Raw genomic sequence first — 20,427 nt, 5'->3', positions numbered from 1 at the left:
CACTGTTCCCACCAGGTTACTGTTCCCACTAGGGTACTGTTCCCACCAGGTTACTGTTCCCACCAGGTCACTGTTCCCACCAGGTTACTGTTCCCACCAGGGTACTGTTCCCACCAGGTTACTGTTCCCACCACCAGGGTACTGTTCCCACTAGGGTACTGTTCCCACCAGGGTACTGTTCCCACCACCAGGTTACTGTTCCCACCAGGTTACTGTTCCCACCAGGGTACTGTTCCGAAGTACCACGAACATGAGAATGGTTTTACTGGGAACAGGTGTCATGTAGACTGTACTAGTTGATCATCTTAATCAGTGAACATCATCTCTGATCAATCTCAGCTAAGGTTCCACCATGGCCTCCACTAATATTGACTTCCACTAACAGAAGCGATCATACGTCTGTGTGAGAGAGAGAGAGAGACTGAGAAACACCAACGTCCCAGTCTGAGCTTGACTCACAGACCAATACCGCGAGGAGAGGGAATTCCCCCTGCGCTGTCGAACCAACCACACACCCATGTCAAACCAGCAGTTAGGCCTAACAGCCAGACGGTAGGCAGGAAATTCCCCCAAAACATTTTCCTCCTCGACGCTACCACCCAGAACGGACAATAAAATAGATTGTTTGGCAGACATGTCAATGACACGTGCCAAAACGAATAAAAGTGTTTCAGACTAGACCCCCCCCCACCCCCCACCCCCTTCCTCCATCTTAAACATGTCACCTGTCAACTACACCAGGGTCCCCAGTCACCTCACCTCAGAGACACCAGCTCTACCTCACAGTCACCTCACCTCAGAGACACCAGCTCTACCTCACAGTCACCTCACCTCAGAGACACCAGCTCCACAAAAGTACTTATTGAATGTTTAGCAGGACAGGAAAATGGTCCAATTCACTCACTTATCAAGAGAACATCCCTGGTCACCCCTACTGCCTCTGATCTGGAGGACTCACTAAACAGAGAACATCCCTGGTCATCCCTACTGCCTCTGATCTGGAGGACTCACTAAACAGAGAACATCCCTACTGCCTCTGATCTGGAGGACTCACTAAACAGAGAACATCCCTGGTCATCCCTACTGCCTCTGATTTGGCGGACTCACTAAACAGAGAACATCCCTGGTCATCCCTACTGCCTCTGATCTGGCGGACTCACTAAACAGAGAACATCCCTGGTCATCCCTACTGCCTCTGATTTGGAGGACTTAGTAAACACATCTTTCATAAATTATGTCTGAGTGTTGGAGTGTGCCGCTGGCCAGCTGTACATTTTAAAAACAAGAAAATGGTGCCATCTGGTTTGCTTAATAAAAGGAATTTTAAATGATTTATACTTTTACTTTTGATACTTAAGTATATTTAGAACCAAATACTTTTAGTGGGTGACTTCCACTTTTACTTGAGTAACTTGAGTAAGGTATCTATACTTTTACTCAAGTATGACAATTGGGTACTTTTTCCACCACTGGTGCAATGGGTCTGTAGTCATTTAGGCAGGTTAACTTAGTGTTCTTGGGCACAGGGACTATGGTGGTCTGCTTGAAACATGTTGGAATTACAGACTCAGTCAGGTTGAAAATGTGAGTGAAGACACTTGCCAGTTGGTCAGCACATGCTCAGAGTACACGTCCTGGTAATCCGTCTGGCCCCGCGGCCTTGTGAATGTTGGCCTGTTTAAAGGTCTTACTCACGTCGGCTACAGAGAGAGTGATGACACAGTCGTCCGGAACAGCCGATGCTCTCATGCATGCCTCAGTGTTGCTTGCCTCGAAGCGAGCATAGAAGTAATTTAGCTCGTCTGGTACGCTCGTGTCACTGGGCAGCTCGTGGTTGTGCTTCCCTTTAAGGTCTGTAATAGTTTGCAAGCCCTGCCACATCCGACGAGCATCGGAGCCGGTGTAGCACGATTCGATCTTAGTCCTGTATTGACGCTTTGTCTGTTTGATGGTTCGTCTGAGGGCATAGCGGCATAGCTCCTTGAAAGCGGCAGCTCAACCCTTTAGCTCAGTGCGGCTGTTGCCTGTAATCCATGGCTTCTGGTTGGGGTATGTACGTACAGTCACTGTGGGGACCCTGGCACTTCTCTGCTATGTGATGTTTCATGATGTTGCCTGTAATCCATGGCTTCTGGTTGGGGTATGTACGTACAGTCACTGTGGGGACCCTGGCACTTCTCTGCTATGTGATGTTTCATGATGTTGCCTGTAATCCATGATGTTGCCTGTAATCCATGGCTTCTGGTTGGGGTATGTACGTACAGTCACTGTGGGGACCCTGGCACTTCTCTGCTATGTGATGTTTCATGATGTTGCCTGTAATCCATGGCTTCTGGTTGGGGTATGTACGTACAGTCACTGTAGGGACCCTGGCCCTCCTCTGCTGCCTGTCCTACAGTAAAAACGTGTTATAAAGCGATAGAGGACTGGAAATAGGCCTACAGCATGTGCCACTTGTAATGGGATTTCTTCAGATGGTCATTACAGAACTTTATGAGAGAGAGTCAAGGGGGAAATTCTACTGGATATTTATGAGAGAGGAAGAGAGTAAAGGAGGGCACGGAAAACAGGTGTTCTGAGGTAGGAGGAGTGGAGAGAGAGAGAGAGAGAGAGAGAGAGAGAGAGAGACGGAGAGAGAGAGAGAGAGAGAGAGAGAGAGAGAGAGAGAGAGAGAGAGAGAGAGAGAGACGGAGACAGAGAGAGACAGAGAGAGAGAGAGAGAGAGAGAGAGACGGAGAGAGAGAGAGAGACGGAGAGAGAGAGAGAGAGAGAGAGACGGAGAGAGAGAGAGAGAGAGAGACGGAGACAGAGAGAGACAGAGAGAGAGAGAGAGAGAGAGAGAGAGAGAGAGAGACGTAGAGAGAGAGAGAGAGAGAGAGAGAGAGACGGAGACAGAGAGAGACAGAGAGAGAGAGAGAGAGAGACAGAGAGAGAGAGAGAGAGAGAGATAGAGAGAGAGAGAGAGAGAGAGAGAGAGATAGAGAGAGAGAGAGAGAGAGAGAGAGAGAGAGAGACGTAGAGAGAGAGAGATAGAGAGAGAGAGAGAGAGAGTAAAGGAGGGCACGGCAAACAGGTGTGCATAACATGTTCTCTGCTGCCAGTGACTGGAACGAATTGCAAAAATCGTTGGAGACTTTTATTTCCCTCACTAACATTAAACATCAGCTATCTGAACAGCTAACCGATCGCTGCAGCTGTACATAGTCCATCTGTAAATAGCCCACCCAATCTACCTACCTCATCCCCATATTGTTTTTATTTACTTTTCTGCTCTTTTGCACACCTGTATCACTACATGCACATCTTCATCTGTTCATCTATCACTCCGGTGTTAATCTGCTAAATTGTAATTATTCGCTCCTACGGCCTATTTATTGCCTTACCTCCTCACGCCTTTTACACAACACTGTATATAGACTTTCTTTTTTTTCTCTACTGTATCATTGGCTTGTTTATTGTGTTATTGGCTTGTTTGTTTGGTTTTACTCCGTGTGTAACTCTGTGTCGTTGTCTGCGTCGCACTGCTTTGCTTTATCTTGGCCCAGGTCGCAGTTGGAAATCAGCAGGGGGATCAAATACTAGTTTAATAATAAACTACACTGTTTTAACTTCTTCTATCGAAACTCTGTTGGAATCAGTCGTATAATTAAAAAGTCCTTTCTGATGTGTTTGTTTTACAGTGAGAAACGAGGACAACACCAGAAGAGCCTTGAGACTGAAGTCCTGAGCAGAGAGACTGACGACAACAGTAATAAACACACTGAAAATATAAAGAAATAAATAAATAAACATATTATCGGCATCAATGATTCAATGTCCATGACTATTGACCAGGAAGTGATTTAACTCAGAATGTTCTGTTATAATCTCCACCCGGCACAGCCAGAAGAGGACTGGACACCCCTCATAGCCTGGTTCCTCTCCACCCGGCACAGCCAGAAGAGGACTGGACACCCCTCATAGCCTGGTTCCTCTCTACCCGGCACAGCCAGAAGAGGACTGGCCACCCCTCATAGCCTGGTTCCTCTCTACCCGGCACAGCCAGAAGAGGACTGGCCACCCCTCATAGCCTGGTTCCTCTCTACCCGGCACAGCCAGAAGAGGACTGGCCACCCCTCATAGCCTGGTTCCTCTCTACCCGGCACAGCCAGAAGAGGACTGGCCACCCCTCATAGCCTGGTTCCTCTCTACCCGGCACAGCCAGAAGAGGACTGGACACCCCTCATAGCCTGGTTCCTCTCTACCCGGCACAGCCAGAAGAGGACTGGCCACCCCTCATAGCCTGGTTCCTCTCTACCCGGCACAGCCAGAAGAGGACTGGACACCCCTCATAGCCTGGTTCCTCTCTACCCGGCACAGCCAGAAGAGGACTGGCCACCCCTCATAGCCTGGTTCCTCTCTAGGTTTCTTCCTAGGTTTTTGGCCTTTCTAGGGAGTTTTTCCTAGGGAGTTTTTCCTAGCCACCGTGCTTCTTTCACCTGCATTGCTTGCTGTTTGGGGGTTTTAGGCTGGGTTTCTGTACAGCACTTTGAGAATATCAGCTGATGTACGAAGGGCTATATAAATACATTTGATTTGATTTGATTTATTGACCAGGAAGTGATTTAACTCGTTTACGCCAGCAGGGTAAATATCTCGGTCGCCCGACACCAGGTTTCAGAAGGGCTAAAGTTCAGTTCAGTAGGTGTGGCTGGCGCCTCACGCTATTGGCTGTTGGGAGAGAACAGAAAGTTACCCTGCTGGGCTGAGACAGACAACAAGGGACCATTGGACCACCCTATTCCCTGTTTAGTGCACTACAGAGCCATGTTTAGTGCACTACCCTGTTTAGTGCACTACAGAGCCCTGTTTAGTACACTACCCTGTTTAGTGCACTACAGAGCCCTGTTTAGTACACTACAGAGCCCTGTTTAGTACACTACAGAACCCTGTTTAGTGCCCTACAGAGCCTTGTTTAGTGCACTACAGAGCCCTGTTTAGTGCCCCATAGAGCCTGTTTAGTGCACTACAGAGCTCTGTTTAGTGCCCTACAGAGCCCTGTTTAGTGCACTACAGAGCCCTGTTTAGTACACTACAGAGCACTGTTTAGTGCACTACAGAGCCTGTTTAGTGCACTACAGAGCCCTGTTTAGTGCCCTACAGAGCACTGTTTAGTGCACTACAGAGTCCTGTTTAGTGCACTACAGAGCACTGTTTAGTGCACTACAGAGCCCTGTTTAGTGCCCTACAGAGTACTGTTTAGTGCACTACAGAGCCCTGTTTAGTGCACTACAGAGCCCTGTTTAGTACACTACAGAGCCATGTTTAGTGCACTACAGAGCCCTGTTCAGTGCCCTACAGAGCCCGGGTCAAAAGTAGTGCACTGTATAGGGAAGAGAATACCATTTGGGACACACAGCCAATCTGACTCACATCAAACAGCTACCAGATTAAACAGTGTGAAGATTAAAAAGACAGTCGAATGGAAGACAGGCTGAGTTCACTAACAAACACACCCTGCTGTCTAAAAGACAGCCGAATGGAAGACAGGCTGAGTTCACTAACAAACACACCCTGCTGTCTAAAAGACAGCCGAATGGAAGACAGGCTGAGTTCACTAACAAACACACCCTGCTGTCTAAAAGACAGCCGAATGGAAGACAGGCTGAGTTCACTAACAAACACACCCTGCTGTCTAAAAGACAGCCGAATGGAAGACAGGCTGAGTTCACTAACAAACACACCCTGCTGTCTAAAAGACAGTCGAATGGAAGACAGGCTGAGTTCACTAACAAACACACCCTGCTGTCTAAAAGACAGTCGAATGGAAGACAGGCTGAGTTCACTAACAAACACACCATGCTGTCTAAAAGACAGCCGAATGGAAGACAGGCTGAGTTCACTAACAAACACACCCTGCTGTCTAAAAGACAGTCGAATGGAAGACAGGCTGAGTTCACTAACAAACACACCCTGCTGTCTAAAAGACAGTCGAATGGAAGACAGGCTGAGTTCACTAACACACCCTGCTGTCTAAAAGACAGCCGAATGGAAGACAGGCTGAGTTCACTAACAAACACACCCTGCTGTCTAAAAGACAGTCGAATGGAAGACAGGCTGAGTTCACTAACAAACACACCCTGCTGTCTTAGAAAAGAGTGGTGGATTAAAAGCCTCTTCCCCTTATAACTTCTGGTACTGCTGGCTGTTACATCACTACACCTGGTTGGTACCTGTCTAACTGTTACATCACTACACCTGGTTGGTACCTGTCTAACTGTTACATCACTACACCTGGTTGGTACCTGTCTAACTGTTACATCACTACACCTGGTTGGTACCTGTCTAACTGTTACATCACTACACCTGGTTGGTACCTGTCTAACTGTTACATCACTACACCTGGTTGGTACCTGTCTAACTGTTACATCACTACACCTGGTTGGTACCTGTCTAACTGTTACATCACTACACCTGGTTGGTACCTGTCTGACTGTTACATCACTACACCTGGTTGGTACCTGTCTAACTGTTACATCACTACACCTGGTTGGTACCTGTCTAACTGTTACATCACTACACCTGGTTGGTACCTGTCTAACTGTTACATCACTACACCTGGTTGGTACCTGTCTGACTGTTACATCACTACACCTGGTTGGTACCTGTCTAACTGTTACATCACTACACCTGGTTGGTACCTGTCTAACTGTTACATCACTACACCTGGTTGGTACCTGTCTAACTGTTACATCAATACACCTGGTTGGTACCTGTCTGACTGTTACATCAATACACCTGGTTGGTACCTGTCTAACTGTTACATCACTACACCTGGTTGGTACCTGTCTAACTGTTACATCAATACACCTGGTTGGTACCTGTCTGACTGTTACATCAATACACCTGGTTGGTACCTGTCTAACTGTTACATCACTACACCTGGTTGGTACCTGTCTAACTGTTACATCACTACACCTGGTTGGTACCTGTCTAACTGTTACATCACTACACCTGGTTGGTACCTGTCTAACTGTTACATCACTACACCTGGTTGGTACCTGTCTAACTGTTACATCACTACACCTGGTTGGTACCTGTCTGATAGCATTGTGCTACACTGGCTCATCTATTCACAGAGACTGATTTAATCTGACTGTTAAGTGTTAACTGTCTAAATGACTCTCTTTAAGACACCAAGCTAACATAGGGGGCTGGGTGTCTACCAAGCTAACATAGGGGGCTGGGTGTCTACCAAGCTAACATAGGGGGCTGGGTCTCTACCAAGCTAACATAGGGGGCTGGGGCTCTACCAAGCTAACATAGAGGGCTGGGTCTCTACCAAGCTAACACAGGGGACTGGGTCTCTACCAAGCTAACACAGGGGGCTGGGTCTCTACCAAGCTAACACAGGGGGCTGGGTCTCTACCAAGCTAACACAGAGGGCTGGGTCTCTACCAAGCTAACACAGGGGGCTGGGTCTCTACCAAGCTAACACAGGGGGCTGGGTCTCTACCAAGCTAACATAGGGGGCTGGGTCTCTACCAAGCTAACATAGAGGGCTGGGTCTCTACCAAGCTAACATGGGGGCTGGGTCTCTACCAAGCTAACATAGGGGGCTGGGTCTCTACTAAGCTAACATAGGGGGCTGGGTCTCTACCAAGCTAACATAGGGGGCTGGGTCTCTACCAAGCTAACATAGGGGGCTGGGTCTCTACCAAGCTAACATAGGGGGCTGGGTCTCTACCAAGCTAACATAGGGGGCTGGGTCTCTACTAAGCTAACATAGAGGGCTGGGTCTCTACCAAGCTAACATGGGGGGCTGGGTCTCTACCAAGCTAACATAGGGGGCTGGGGCTCTACCAAGCTAACATAGAGGGCTGGGTCTCTACCAAGCTAACACAGAGGGCTGGGTCTCTACCAAGCTAACACAGGGGGCTGGGTCTCTACCAAGCTAACACAGGGGGCTGGGTCTCTACCAAGCTAACACAGAGGGCTGGGTCTCTACCAAGCTAACACAGGGGGCTGGGTCTCTACCAAGCTAACACAGGGGGCTGGGTCTCTACCAAGCTAACATAGGGGGCTGGGTCTCTACCAAGCTAACATAGAGGGCTGGGTCTCTACCAAGCTAACATGGGGGCTGGGTCTCTACCAAGCTAACATAGGGGGCTGGGTCTCTACTAAGCTAACATAGGGGGCTGGGTCTCTACCAAGCTAACATAGGGGGCTGGGTCTCTACTAAGCTAACATAGGGGGCTGGGTCTCTACTAAGCTAACACAGGGGGCTGGGTCTCTACCAAGCTAACATAGGGGGCTGGGTCTCTACCAAGCTAACATAGGGGGCTGGGTCTCTACCAAGCTAACATAGGGGGCTGGGTCTCTACCAAGCTAACATGGGGGCTGGGTCTCTACCAAGCTAACATGGGGGCTGGGTCTCTACTAAGCTAACATAGAGGGCTGGGTCTCTACCAAGCTAACATAGAGGGCTGGGTCTCTACTAAGCTAACATAGAGGGCTGGGTCTCTACCAAGCTAACATGGGGGCTGGGTCTCTACCAAGCTAACATAGGGGGCTGGGTCTCTACCAAGCTAACATAGAGGGCTGGGTCTCTACCAAGCTAACACAGAGGGCTGGGTCTCTACCAAGCTAACATAGAGGGCTGGGTCTCTACCAAGCTAACACAGGGGGCTGGGTCTCTACCAAGCTAACACAGAGGGCTGGGTCTCTACCAAGCTAACACAGGGGGCTGGGTCTCTACCAAGCTAACACAGGGGGCTGGGTCTCTACCAAGCTAACATAGGGGGCTGGGTCTCTACCAAGCTAACATAGAGGGCTGGGTCTCTACCAAGCTAACATGGGGGCTGGGTCTCTACCAAGCTAACATAGGGGGCTGGGTCTCTACTAAGCTAACATAGGGGGCTGGGTCTCTACCAAGCTAACATAGGGGGCTGGGTCTCTACTAAGCTAACATAGGGGGCTGGGTCTCTACTAAGCTAACACAGGGGGCTGGGTCTCTACCAAGCTAACATAGGGGGCTGGGTCTCTACCAAGCTAACATAGGGGGCTGGGTCTCTACCAAGCTAACATAGGGGGCTGGGTCTCTACCAAGCTAACATGGGGGCTGGGTCTCTACCAAGCTAACATGGGGGCTGGGTCTCTACTAAGCTAACATAGAGGGCTGGGTCTCTACCAAGCTAACATAGAGGGCTGGGTCTCTACTAAGCTAATATAGAGGGCTGGGTCTCTACCAAGCTAACATGGGGGCTGGGTCTCTACCAAGCTAACATAGAGGGCTGGGTCTCTACCAAGCTAACATGGGGGGCTGGGTCTCTACCAAGCTAACATAGGGGGCTGGGTCTCTACCAAGCTAACATGGGGGGCTGGGTCTCTACCAAGCTAACATGGGGGCTGGGTCTCTACTAAGCTAACATAGAGGGCTGGGTCTCTACCAAGCTAACATAGGGGACTGGGTCTCTACCAAGCTAACATAGAGGGCTGGGTCTCTACCAAGCTAACAGATACTGATGGGGATGACAGATATATCTAGTTCTAACAGACAGAAACTGATGGGGATGACAGATATCTCTAGTTCTAACAGAAGCTGATGGGGATGACAGATATATCTAGTTCTAACAGACAGATACTGATGGGGATGACAGATATCTCTAGTTCTAACAGACATACTGATGGGGATGACAGATATATCTGGTTCTAACAGACAGATACTGATGGGGATGACAGATATATCTAGTTCTAACAGATACTGATGGGGATGACAGATATCTCTAGTTCTAACAGACAGATACTGATGGGGATGACAGATATCTCTAGTTCTAACAGACAGATACTGATGGGGATGACAGATATCTCTAGTTCTAACAGACAGATACTGATGGGGATGACAGATATCTCTAGTTCTAACAGACAGATACTGATGGGGATGACAGATATCTCTAGTTCTAACAGATACTGATGGGGATGACAGATATATCTAGTTCTAACAGATACTGATGGGGATGACAGATATATCTAGTTCTAACAGACAGATACTGATGGGGATGACAGATATCTCTAGTTCTAACAGACAGAAACTGATGGGGATGACAGATATATCTAGTTCTAACAGACAGACACGGATGGGGATGACAGATATCTCTAGTTCTAACAGATACTGATGGGGATGACAGATATATCTAGTTCTAACAGACAGATACTGATGGTGATGACAGATATCTCTAGTTCTAACAGATACTGATGGTGATGACAGATATCTCTAGTTCTACTACTTATGATTTCCTACCAGCATCACCTCTCAGACCCAGCTGTGTTTATGATTTCCTATCAGCATCACCTCTCAGACCCAGCTGTGTTTATGATTTCCTACCAGCATCACCTCTCAGACCCAGCTGTGTTTATGATTTCCCACCAGCATCAACTCTCAGACCCAGCTGTGTTTATGATTTCCCACCAGCATCAACTCTCAGACCCAGCTGTGTTTATGATTTCCCACCAGCATCACCTCTCAGACCCAGCTGTGTTTATGATTTCCCACCAGCATCAACTCTCAGACCCAGCTGTGTTTATGATTTCCTACCAGCATCACCTCTCAGGCCCAGCTGTGTTTATGATTTCCTACCAGCATCACCTCTCAGACCCAGCTGTGTTTATGATTTCCTACCAGCATCACCTCTCAGACCCAGCTGTGTTTATGATTTCCCACCAGCATCAACTCTCAGACCCAGCTGTGTTTATGATTTCCTACCAGCATCACCTCTCAGGCCCAGCTGTGTTTATGATTTCCTACCAGCATCACCTCTCAGACCCAGCTGTGTTTATGATTTCCTACCAGCATCACCTCTCAGACCCAGCTGTGTTTGACTATATACTAGAGATGACTAGTATATAGTAATGTAGAACAGAGATGGATAGTATATAGTAATGTAGAACAGAGATGGCTAGTATATAGTAATGTAGAACAGAGATGACTAGTATATAGTAATGTAGAACAGAGATGACTATGGCTAGTATATAGTAATGTAGAACAGAGATGACTATGACTAGTATATAGGAATGTAGCACAGAGATGACTAGTATATAGTAATGTAGAACAGAGATGACTAGTATATAGTAATGTAGAACAGAGATGGCTAGTATATAGTAATGTAGAACAGAGATGGCTAGTATATAGTAATGTAGAACAGAGATGACTATGGCTAGTATATAGTAATGTAGAACAGAGATGACTAGTATATAGTAATGTAGAACAGAGATGGCTAGTATATAGTAATGTAGAACAGAGATGACTAGTATATAGTAATGTAGAACAGAGATGGCTAGTATATAGTAATGTAGAACAGAGATGACTAGTATATAGTAATGTAGAACAGAGATGGCTAGTATATAGTAATGTAGAACAGAGATGACTATGACTAGTATATAGTAATGTAGCACAGAGATGACTAGTATATAGTAATGTAGAACAGAGATGACTATGGCTAGTATATAGTAATGTAGAACAGAGATGGCTAGTATATAGTAATGTAGAACAGAGATGGCTAGTATATAGTAATGTAGAACAGAGATGACTATGGCTAGTATATAGTAATGTAGAACAGAGATGACTAGTATATAGTAATGTAGAACAGAGATGACTATGGCTAGTATATAGTAATGTAGAACAGAGATGGCTAGTATATAGTAATGTAGAACAGAGATGGCTAGTATATAGTAATGTAGAACAGAGATGACTATGGCTAGTATATAGTAATGTAGAACAGAGATGACTAGTATATAGTAATGTAGAACAGAGATGACTAGTATATAGTAATGTAGAACAGAGATGACTAGTATATAGTAATGTAGAACAGAGATGGCTAGTATATAGTAATGTAGAACAGAGATGACTATGGCTAGTATATAGTAATGTAGAACAGAGATGACTAGTATATTGTAATGTTGAACAGAGATGACTAGTATATAGTAATGTAGAACAGAGATGGCTAGTATATAGTAATGTAGAACAGAGATGACTATGGCTAGTATATAGTAATGTAGAACAGAGATGGCTAGTATATAGTAATGTAGAACAGAGATGACTGGTATATAGTAATGTAGAACAGAGATGACTATGACTAGTATATAAGTAATGTAGCACAGAGATGACTAGTATATAAGTAATGTAGAACAGAGATGACTAGTATATAGTAATGTAGAACAGAGATGGCTAGTATATAGTAATGTAGAACAGAGATGACTATGACTAGTATATAGTAATGTAGAACACAGATGGCTAGTATATAGTAATGTAGAACAGAGATGACTATGACTAGTATATAGTAATGTAGAACAGAGATGACTAGTATATAGTAATGTAGAACAGAGATGACTATGGCTAGTATATAGTAATGTAGAACAGAGATGGCTAGTATATAGTAATGTAGAACAGAGATGACTATGGCTAGTATATAGTAATGTAGAACAGAGATGACTAGTATATAGTAATGTAGAACAGAGATGGCTATGACTAGTATATAGTAATGTAGAACAGAGATGACTAGTATATAGTAATGTAGAACAGAGATGACTAGTATATAGTAATGTAGAACAGAGATGGCTAGTATATAGTAATGTAGAACAGAGATGACTGGTATATAGTAATGTAGAACAGAGATGACTATGACTAGTATATAAGTAATGTAGCACAGAGATGACTAGTATATAAGTAATGTAGAACAGAGATGACTAGTATATAGTAATGTAGAACAGAGATGGCTAGTATATAGTAATGTAGAACAGAGATGACTATGACTAGTATATAGTAATGTAGAACAGAGATGGCTAGTATATAGTAATGTAGAACAGAGATGACTATGACTAGTATATAGTAATGTAGAACAGAGATGACTAGTATATAGTAATGTAGAACAGAGATGACTATGGCTAGTATATAGTAATGTAGAACAGAGATGACTAGTATATAGTAATGTAGAACAGAGATGGCTATGACTAGTATATAGTAATGTAGAACAGAGATGCTAGCTAAAGCCCCGCCTTATCTCAGCTTATCTCAGCTCACTGGTCACCATAGCAGCACCCACTCGTAGCACACGCTCCAGCAGGTATATCTCACTGGTCATCAAAGCCAACACCTCCTTTGGCCGCCTTTCCTTCCAGTTCTCTGCTGCCAATGACTGGAACGAACTGCAAAAATCTCTGAAGCTGGAGACTCATATCTCCCTCACTAGCTTTAAGCACCAGCTGTCAGAGCAGCTCACAGATCACTGCACCTGTACATAGCCCATCAGTAAACAGCCCATCCAACTACCTCATCCCCATACTGTATTTATTTATTTATCTTGCTCCTTTGCACCCCAGTATCTCTACTTGCACATTCATCTTCTGCACATTCTACCATCTCAGTGTTTAATTGCTATATTGTAATTATTTCGCCACTATGGCCTATTTATTGCCTTTACCTCCCTTATCTCACCTCATTTACTCACATTGTATATAGACTTATTTTTCTACTGTATTATTGACTGTATGTTTGTTTTTACTCCATGTGTAACTCTGTGTTGTTGTATGTTGTCGAACTGCTTTGCTTTATCTTGACCAGGTCGCAGTTGTAAATGAGAACTTGTTCTCAACTAGCCTACCCGGTTAAATAAAGGACTTGTTCTCAACTAGCCTACCTGGTTAAATAAAGGACTTGTTCTCAACTGGCCTACCTGGTTAAATAAAGAACTTGTTCTCAACTAGCCTAACCTGGTTAAATAAAGGACTTGTTCTCAACTAGCCTACCTGGTTAAATAAAGGACTTGTTCTCAACTAGCCTACCTGGTTAAATAAAGGACTTGTTCTCAACTAGCCTACCTGGTTAAATAAAGAACTTGTTCTCAACTAGCCTACCTGGTTAAATAAAGGACTTGTTCTCAACTGGCCTACCTGGTTAAATAAAGGACTTGTTCTCAACTAGCCTACCTGGTTAAATGTCACCCTTGTGTTATGTCAAACCTGAACAAGTCACATAATAAGTTGCATAAGTGCAATAATAATGTTGAACATGATTTTTGAATGACCACCTCATCTCTGTACCCCCACACGTACAATGATCTGTCGAGCAGTGAATTTCAAACACAGATTCAACCACAAAAGACCAGGGAGGTTTTCCAATACCTCGCAAAGAAGGGCACCGATTGGTTGATGGATCAAAATGTAAAAAAAAAAAATGTTAAAAAAAAATCGGCCTTTGACCATCGTGAAGTTATTAATTACACTTTGGATGGTGTATCAATACACCCAGTCACTACAAAGAAACAGGTTTCCTTCCTAACTCAGTTGCCAGAGAGGAAGGAAACTGCTCAGGGATATTAATATTTTCACATTATGGGGGTATTGTGTGTAGATGGGTGAGACAACAAATCAATTTAATCCATGTTGAATTGAGTCTGTAACACAACAAAATGTGGAATAAGTCAAGGGGTCTGAATACTTTCTGAAGGCACCGTATATTTACACTAAACTAAACTGTCTCTTGATAACATTCACCTGCTATACTTCCCAGGATACAAGCCCCTCACCAGCCCAGCCTTGGGCCAGTTGTGGAAGTACGGGCCAGGTGTGGAAGTACGGGCCAGGTGTTGAAGTACGGGCCAGGTGTGGAAGTACGGGCCAGGTGTGGAAGTACGTGCCAGGTGTGGAAGTACGGGCCAGGTGTGAAAGTACGTGCCAGGTGTGGAAGTACGGGCTAGGTGTGGAAGTACGGGCTAGGTGTGGAAGTACGGGCCAGGTATGGAAGTACGGGCCAGGTGTAGAAGTACGGGCCAGGTGCAGAAGTACGGGCTAGGTGTGGAAGTACGGGCCAGGTATGGAAGTACGGGCCAGGTGTAGAAGTACGGGCCAGGTGTAGAAGTACAGACCAGGTGTGGAAGTACAGACCAGGTGTGGAAGTACGGGCCAGGTGTAGAAGTACGTGCCAGGTGTGGAAGTACAGACCAGGTGTGGAAGTACAGACCAGGTGTGGAAGTACAGACCAGGTGTGGAAGTACAGACCAGGTGTGGAAGTACGGGCCAGGTGTGGAAGTACGGGCCAGGTGTTGAAGTACGTGCCAGGTGTGGAAGTACAGACCAGGTGTGGAAGTACAGACCAGGTGTGGAAGTACGGGCCAGGTGTGGAAGTACGGGCCAGGTGTGGAAGTACAGACCAGGTGTGGAAGTACGGGCCAGGTGTAGAAGTACGGGCCAGGTGTGGAAGTACGGGCCAGGTGTGGAAGTACGGGCCAGGTGTGGAAATACGGGCCAGGTGTGGAAGTACGGGCCAGGTGTAGAAGTACGGGCCAGGTGTGGAAGTACAGACCAGGTGTGGAAGTACGGGCCAGGTGTGGAAGTACGGGCCAGGTGTGGAAGTACGGGCCAGGTGTGGAAGTACGGGCCAGGTGTGGAAGTACGGTCCAGGTGTGGAAGTACTGGCCAGGTATTTAACGTAAATAGCTTTCTCTTGTGTTCATTTCTTCTTTTACCAAGGACAATTCTAAATGACAAGTGATAAGTAGACCATCCCCCTATAATAACCACGACATGTCGTTATTACATCGTTAATAACGTCACCTCAACCACAGTGTAATCAAACAGTGTGTGAGTTTATAACATTGTTATGACTGTGACTAAATTACGATGCATCTCTTTTTTCACATTCCTATCTCTCCGACTAGGACTAGGCTACATGACCCTGTTTCCTTCTGGTCCAATAACTATAAATGAAAGGTCTATTAAGATTGTGTTGCTAGATCACTCACATTACATGTTTAGGCCTAATGGTTTAACAACACCAATATAATGCTATAATTATTTTCAAATGGATTACTTAGCACTTTTGAGATATACCGGAAGCTTGATTTTAAACATTTCCCCCTCATCTACTTCTAGACTGTCACTTTGTTGAAGGATGGGCAACTAGTCTGTCTACTAACCTTCCTAATCGCCAACATATTCAACCTTTAGTGACAACAAATACGGAGTCGGGTCGATTCGGTTTAACGTTAAACCAGATCTCCAATTCTTATGTCGAGTAAAAACAATTTTTAAAAAAATCACCGGGTACAGTTTCGTACATTATGTTACTTTCTTGCTCTCCCGGTCTCCAACTCACTCGCTTCTTCATTTTAGACATTTCAGGGAAACTTACCGTTTAAGAGAAGTCGCTGTCAGAAAGCGCCTTTCAACGTCATCAACGACATCTATTATCAAGTTAAAGTTGTTGTTAAAACTCGGTTTCGTGGAGAGTAAAAAACAGAAGAAAACGAACAAAATTGTTTTTTTAAATGAGATGGGAGAAAGATTCGCTGGTTTAGTTAACTTCCAACCATAGAGGATGAGGTCATTGAGATAAAAATATTTTAAAAAAAAGTCGGCGTCATTTGAAACCAACTCCTAATGAACAGGCGGCCTTAAAGGCACAGAACCACCTATAAAACCATCTATCTCACCGCTGACTTTATAGACTTAATAACTTTATTATCGAGTTAGATAGCCAGGGTCATATCTACTCACATGTAAAACCCAGAACTTATTACTTCCTTTATAACTTTCAGGACGTTTGTATGAGGGGGAGGGGCAATGAAGCTCCACTAGTCTAATGAGATGCAAGATCACTGTGATTGGTTGGACTGGGGCCAAGTTAGTCCTGCTGGCTAGATGACCTTTAACCCCTTCATATGGCTGGTTAGTCCTGCTGGCTAGATGCCCTATAACCCCTTCATATGGCTGGTTAGTCCTGCTGGCTAGATGCCCTATAACCCCTTCATATGGCTGGTTAGTCCTGCTGGCTAGATGCCCTATAACCCCTTCATATGGCTGGTTAGTCCTGCTGGCTAGATGCCCTATAACCCCTTCATATGGCTGGTTAGTCCTGCTGGCTAGATGCCCTATAACCCCTTCATATGGCTGGTTAGTCCTGCTGGCTAGATGCCCTATAACCCCTTCATATGGCTGGTTAGTCCTGCTGGCTAGATGCCCTATAACCCCTTCATATGGCTGGTTAGTCCTGCTGGCTAGATGCCCTATAACCCCTTCATATGACTGGTTAGTCCTGCTGGCTAGATGCCCTATAACCCCTTCATATGGCTGGTTAGTCCTGCTGGCTAGATGCCCTATAACCCCTTCATATGGCTGGTTAGTCCTGCTGGCTAGATGCCCTATAACCCCTTCATATGGCTGGTTAGTCCTGCTGGCTAGATGCCCTATAACCCCTTCATATGGCTGGTTAGTCCTGCTGGCTAGATGCCCTATAACCCCTTCATATGGCTGGTTAGTCCTGCTGGCTAGATGCCCTATAACCCCTTCATATGGCTGGTTAGTCCTGCTGGCTAGATGCCCTATAACCCCTTCATATGGCTGGTTAGTCCTGCTGGCTAGATGCCCTATAACCCCTTCATATGGCTGGTTAGTCCTGCTGGCTAGATGCCCTATAACCCTTCATATGGCTGGTTAGTCCTGCTGGCTAGATGCCCTATAACCCCTTCATATGGCTGGTTAGTCCTGCTGGCTAGATGCCCTATAACCCCTTCATATGGCTGGTTAGTCCTGCTGGCTAGATGCCCTATAACCCCTTCATATGGCTGGTTAGTCCTGCTGGCTAGATGCCCTATAACCCCTTCATATGGCTGGTTAGTCCTGCTGGCTAGATGCCCTATAACCCCTTCATATGGCTGGTTAGTCCTGCTGGCTAGATGCCCTATAACCCCTTCATATGGCTGGTTAGTCCTACTGGCTAGATGCCCTATAACCCCTTCATATGGCTGGTTAGTCCTGCTGGCTAGATGCCCTATAACCCCTTCATATCGCTGGTTAGTCCTGCTGGCTAGATGCCCTATAACCCCTTCATATGGCTGGTTAGTCCTGCTGGCTAGATGCCCTATAACCCATGCCCTATAACCCTTCATATGGCTGGTTAGTCCTGCTGGCTAGATGCCCTATAACCCTTCATATGCTGGTTAGTCCTGCTGGTAGATGCCCTATAACCCCTTCATATGCTGGTTAGTCCTGCTGGCTAGATGCCCTATAACCCCTTCATATGGCTGGTTAGTCCTGCTGGCTAGATGCCCTATAACCCCTTCATATGGCTGGTTAGTCCTGCTGGCTAGATGCCCTATAACCCTTCATATGGCTGGTTAGTCCTGCTGGCTAGATGCCCTATAACCCCTTCATATGGCTGGTTAGTCCTGCTGGCTAGATGCCCTATAACCCCTTCATATGGCTGGTTAGTCCTGCTGGCTAGATGCCCTATAACCCCTTCATATGGCTGGTTAGTCCTGCTGGCTAGATGCCCTATAACCCTTCATATGGCTGGTTAGTCCTGCTGGCTAGATGCCCTATAACCCTTCATATGGCTGGTTAGTCCTGCTGGCTAGATGCCCTATAACCCCTTCATATGGCTGGTTAGTCCTGCTGGCTAGATGCCCTATAACCCCTTCATATGGCTGGTTAGTCCTGCTGGCTAGATGCCCTATAACCCCTTCATATGGCTGGTTAGTCCTGCTGGCTAGATGCCCTATAACCCCTTCATATGGCTGGTTAGTCCTGCTGGCTAGATGCCCTATAACCCCTTCATATGGCTGGTTAGTCCTGCTGGCTAGATGCCCTATAACCCCTTCATATGGCTGGTTAGTCCTGCTGGCTAGATGCCCTATAACCCCTTCATATGGCTGGTTAGTCCTGCTGGCTAGATGCCCTATAACCCCTTCATATGGCTGGTTAGTCCTGCTGGCTAGATGCCCTATAACCCCTTCATATGGCTGGTTAGTCCTGCTGGCTAGATGCCCTATAACCCCTTCATATGGCTGGTTAGTCCTGCTGGCTAGATGCCCTATAACCCCTTCATATGGCTGGTTAGTCCTGCTGGCTAGATGCCCTATAACCCCTTCATATGGCTGGTTAGTCCTGCTGGCTAGATGCCCTATAACCCCTTCATATGGCTGGTTAGTCCTGCTGGCTAGATGCCCTATAACCCCTTCATATGGCTGGTTAGTCCTGCTGGCTAGATGCCCTATAACCCCTTCATATGGCTGGTTAGTCCTGCTGGCTAGATGCCCTATAACCCCTTCATATGGCTGGTTAGTCCTGCTGGCTAGATGCCCTATAACCCCTTCATATGGCTGGTTAGTCCTGCTGGCTAGATGCCCTATAACCCCTTCATATGGCTGGTTAGTCCTGCTGGCTAGATGCCCTATAACCCCTTCATATGGCTGGTTAGTCCTGCTGGCTAGATGCCCTATAACCCCTTCATATGGCTGGTTAGTCCTGCTGGCTAGATGCCCTATAACCCCTTCATATGGCTGGTTAGTCCTGCTGGCTAGATGCCCTATAACCCCTTCATATGGCTGGTTAGTCCTGCTGGCTAGATGCCCTATAACCCCTTCATATGGCTGCCTTCATATGGCTGGTTAGTCCTGCTGGCTAGATGCCCTATAACCCCTTCATATGGCTGGTTAGTCCTGCTGGCTAGATGCCCTATAACCCCTTCATATGGCTGGTTAGTCCTGCTGGCTAGATGCCCTATAACCCCTTCATATGGCTGGTTAGTCCTGCTGGCTAGATGCCCTATAACCCCTTCATATGGCTGGTTAGTCCTGCTGGCTAGATGCCCTATAACCCCTTCATATGGCTGGTTAGTCCTGCTGGCTAGATGCCCTATAACCCCTTCATATGGCTGGTTAGTCCTGCTGGCTAGATGCCCTATAACCCCTTCATATGGCTGGTTAGTCCTGCTGGCTAGATGCCCTATAACCCCTTCATATGGCTGGTTAGTCCTGCTGGCTAGATGCCCTATAACCCCTTCATATGGCTGGTTAGTCCTGCTGGCTAGATGCCCTATAACCCCTTCATATGGCTGGTTAGTCCTGCTGGCTAGATGCCCTATAACCCCTTCATATGGCTGGTTAGTCCTGCTGGCTAGATGCCCTATAACCCCTTCATATGGCTGGTTAGTCCTGCTGGCTAGATGCCCTATAACCCCTTCATATGGCTGGTTAGTCCTGCTGGCTAGATGCCCTATAACCCCTTCATATGGCTGGTTAGTCCTGCTGGCTAGATGCCCTATAACCCCTTCATATGGCTGGTTAGTCCTGCTGGCTAGATGCCCTATAACCCCTTCATATGGCTGGTTAGTCCTGCTGGCTAGATGCCCTATAACCCCTTCATATGGCTGGTTAGTCCTGCTGGCTAGATGCCCTATAACCCCTTCATATGGCTGGTTAGTCCTGCTGGCTAGATGCCCTATAACCCCTTCATATGGCTGGTTAGTCCTGCTGGCTAGATGCCCTATAACCCCTTCATATGGCTGGTTAGTCCTGCTGGCTAGATGCCCTATAACCCCTTCATATGGCTGGTTAGTCCTGCTGGCTAGATGCCCTATAACCCCTTCATATGGCTGGTTAGTCCTGCTGGCTAGAT

The sequence above is a fragment of the Salmo salar genome, chromosome 07, assembly GCF_965601325.2.
Source record: "Salmo salar chromosome 07, fSalSal1, whole genome shotgun sequence".
Classification (NCBI taxonomy): domain Eukaryota; kingdom Metazoa; phylum Chordata; class Actinopteri; order Salmoniformes; family Salmonidae; genus Salmo; species Salmo salar.
This window is presented reverse-complemented; position numbering follows the sequence as displayed.